Raw genomic sequence first — 4,419 nt, forward strand, 5'->3', positions numbered from 1 at the left:
TTTTTTTTTTTTTTTTTGAGATGGAGTTTCGCTCTTGTTACCCAGGCTGGAGTGCAATGGCGCGATCTCGGCTCACCGCAACCTCCGCCTCCTGGGTTCAGGCAATTCTCCTGCCTCAGCCTCCTGAGTAGCTGGGATTACAGGCACGCACCACCATGCGCAGCTAATTTTTTTTTTTGTATTTTTAGTAGAGATGGGGTTTCACCATGTTGACCAGGATGGTCTCGATCTCTTGACCTCGTGATCCACCCTCCTCGGCCTCCCAAAGTGCTGGGATTACAGGCTTGAGCCACTGCGCCCGGCCCCCTTTTTGTACTTTTAGTAGAGACGAGGTTTTGCTATGTTGGTCAGGCTAGTCTCGAACTCCTGACCTCAGGTGATCCACCCACCTCAGCCTCCCAAAATTCTGGGATTACAGGTATGAACCACTGAGCCTGGCTGGCCCTTTGTTTGCTGAGACTTTTCATCATCCAGTGGGTATTGAATTTGAACTTCTTAAAAAAATTTTTTTTGAGTCAGGTCTTACTCTGTCACCCAGTCTGGAGTGCAGTGGTGCGATCACAGCTCACTGCAGCCTTAACTTGCCTGGGCTCAGGTAATACTCTGACTTCAGCCACCCAGGTAGCTGGAACTACAGGTGTACATCACCACACCTGGCTATTTTTTAAATTGTTTTGTAGAGACAGGGTTTTACCACATTGCTCAGGCCATGAATTTAATTATTATTTTTTAGCTAATAATCAGAAGAAGGAATTTAATTATTGAGATGGTTATATTGTTTTCTCATTTTTCAGTGGCTTGATTGATACTAACCTATGGATTGAGTTAATTTTATTAATGTTTTGATTTTCAAATGTTAAAGCAGCCTATTTTCCAGGAAAAAAAAAAGTCAGGTTGATGTTTTACCCTTTTAGAATATATTCCATGACAAATTGTTGGATATTTTTGTGTCTTTGTTCCTAAAAGAGTCTGTTCTTTTCTTTTCTTTTTTTTTTTTTTGAAACCAAGTCTTGCTCTGTTGCCCAGGCTGGAGTGCAGTGGCATGATCTCGTCTCATGGCAACCTCCGCCTCCTGGGTTCAAGCGATTCTCATACCTCAGCCTCCAGAGTAGCTGAGATTACGGGTGCCTGCCACCATGCCCAACTAATTTTTTGTATTTTTAGTAGAAACGGGGTTTTGCCATCTTTACCAGGCAGGTCTTGAACTCTTGACCTCAGATAAGTCACCCGTCTTGGCCTCCCAGAATGTTAAGATTACAGGCATGAGCCACCGCGACTGGCTATTTTCCTTTCTTACAATTTTTTTTTTTTTTTTTTTTTTTTTGAGACAATCTCACTCTTTTGCCCAGGCTGGAGTGTAGTGGTGCTATCTCTGCTCACTGCAACCTTCACCTCTTGGGTTCAAGTGATTCTTGTCCCTATGCTTCCCAAGTAGCTGGGATCACAGGCATGCACCACCACAGCCGGCTAATTTTTGTATTTTTAATAGAGACAGGGTTTTGCCATGTTGGCCAGGCTGATCATGAACTCCTGGCCTCAAGTGATCTGCCCACTTCGGCCTCCCAAAGTGCTGGGATAACAGATGTGAGCTATCACACCTGGCCTCTTCTAATATCTTAATTTTTTTTTTTTTCTCTGAGACGGAGTTTTGCTCTTGTTGCCCAGGGTTAAGTGGAATGGCACGATCTCAGCTCACTGCAACCTCCTCCTCCTGGGTTCAAGTGATTCTCCTGCCTTAGCCTACCAAGTAGCTGGGATTACAGGTATTAGCCACCACACCCAGCTAATTGTTGTATTTATAGTAGAGACGGGGTTTCATCATGTTTGTCAGGCTGGTCTGGAACTCCTGGCCTTAGGTGATTTGCCTGCCTCCCTACCAAAGTGCTGGGATTACAGGCATAAGCCACCATGGTTGGCCCAATATCTTAATATTTGTTGGCATTTATTTATTTAAAGATGGAGTCTCACTCTGTTGCCCAGGCTGGAGTGCGGTGGCGCAATCTCAGCTCACTGCAACCTCTGTTTCCCAGCCCAATCAAACAATTCTCTTGCCTGAGAGTAGCTGGGATTACAGGCTTCTGCCACCTTACCCTTCTAAGTTTTTGTGGGTAACACCCTCCATGGGCACCCAGGAAGGAGAACTGTCCAGATGCCAAGCACTAGTGCCTGAAGAATATCTTATAGTGTCATTGCTCAGCTGTTTCCCTTATATAATCCTTCATATATAATCATATATTAGTTTATAGAATTAGTGCTTGAAGTGTAACTTACTGCTTACATATATCTAGCATACTTAGTTCTATATAATCTTTCTATATAATCATATAGGTATTTTAGTCGGAGCTGTACTGACACATTTAGTGCTGATTTATATAATCCTTCTATATAGCCATATAGTAGTTTGTAGTAGGAGGAATGCCTAGAGCAGTCACAGAACAGAAGCAGTACATGGGAAAACAGACCAGGATGAGAACCAAAGATCCAGGTGGTGGCATCCCTGCCTGAAAGGTCACATGCTGTATGGCACGCTTGGAGCAAGTGCCTTTCCTCCTAATAAAGGAGTTGTAGTACCTTGCAGCCAGTTCCTGTGGAAAGTAGGCCTCAGACCTGAGATCCTGGAAGTAACCGAGGGAGAAGAACCCCTCTGGTAGGACCAGTCATGGTGGCTGTATACTCTGTCAGTCTTTTCTCGCTTCTGTGCTAGCTCAAAGAATCCTCCCATAAATATCTTAAGAGAAGAGCACAAGTCTGTCAGCTCCCACTGCATTAAGCTTACAGTATCCTTCTATTAGCAATCCTTTGAAGTCTCCAGCCCCCAGATAAGAAGTGTTGCACATGACACCTGTTGCACACAGCCCACCTTCTTGCCTTGGTGACCTAATGGGGTGGACCCCTTTTCTGTACATGACCCTCTACTACTGTGCACAGCACAGCCCCCTACTGCACACGACCCATCTCTCTGCCCAGGTGACATAATGGGGTGGTCCCCTCACTTGTAACTCACGTGATTATATATGCCCTATTACTAAGCCTATAGATGATGACCTCACTCACGACCCTGTCCCCTGCTTGTACCTAATAAATACAGGTGCTCTTGGGCATTTGGGGGCCGCCGCTGATCTCCGCTCATAGGTGGTGTGGCCCCCCGCGTCCAGATGCTCTTCACCAGTTCTTCAGTGTCCTATCTTTTTTACCTCTCGGATCCTGCACCTCAACACAGCATAAGGGACACCCCACGACCCTGTGGGGCCTCCACAGCCCTACAATTTTTTGTGTTTTTTAGTAGAGATGGGTCACCATGTTGGCCAGGCTGGTCTTGAATGCCTGACCTCAAGTGATCCACCCCCATTGGCCTCCCAAAGTCCTGGAATTACAGGAATAAGCAAATGTGCCAGGCCCAGCTTTTTGTATTTTGAGACAAGGCCTTGCTCTGTCACCTAGGCTGGTGCAGTGGTGTGATGATCATAACTCACTGCTTCCTTGAACTCCTGGGCTAAAGCAATCCTCTTGTCTCAGCCTCCTGAGTAGCTGGGACTACGGGCATGTACCATAATGCCTGGCTAATTTTTTAATTTTTTTTTTTTAAGAGATGGTGTTTTGCTATGTTGCCCAGTCTGGTCTTGAACTCCTGGGCTCAAGTTATCCTCTGCCTTGGCCTCCCAAAGCATTGGGATTACAGATATGAGCCACTGCACCTGGCCTTTGGTAGGTTTATATCAATTTTATGCTTGCTTCAGAAAACATGCTTAGTGTTTTCTCTTTATTCTCCAGAAATGTTTGTGTAAGATTGGTGGTATGTATTCCTTAATTACTTGTAAAATTACAGAAGTGAATTTATCTAGGGTCTGCCTTTTCTTTATGAATTGTTTTAAAATTATAGATTTAATTTCTTTATATTAGGGTAATTATCCTTTATAACTTGATACAAGTCCTAGTTGTTCTTCCTACCTTGTCATTTGTCATCCCCAGGTGGGTGGCAGGTGTGTTTGTTCCAGGGCAAAGCTATGGCTCACACACACTAGTTTACATAAGCTCATTCAGACCAAAAATTGTTCACAGTTCACTTTGTTTTCTGTCTCTGTATCTTCTAGGTTGATGTGTAGTGAACTCAAAGCCTCAACTCTAGCCCAGTCATTTTAGTTAAGGTCAGCAGTAACCTCTAGTGATGAAATCTCAGTCTTCCTCTTACATGACTTTCTTTTTAAAAAATTAATTATTTAGTGAATTACTCTGTTTGTTTGTTTTTGAGAACCCCTGCATCCCAAAGTGCTGGGATTATAGGGTTGAGCCACTATGCCCAGCCCCTCTTACATTAATTTCTTTTTTTTCAAGACGGGGTTTCACCATGTTGGTCAGGCTGGTCTTGAACTCCTGACCTCAGGTGATCCGCCCACCTTGGCCTCCAAAGTGCTTGGATTA

This window comes from Sapajus apella, unplaced genomic scaffold (assembly GCF_009761245.1).
Source record: "Sapajus apella isolate SASKATOON/1434 unplaced genomic scaffold, GSC_monkey_1.0 scaffold167, whole genome shotgun sequence".
NCBI lineage: Eukaryota > Metazoa > Chordata > Mammalia > Primates > Cebidae > Sapajus > Sapajus apella.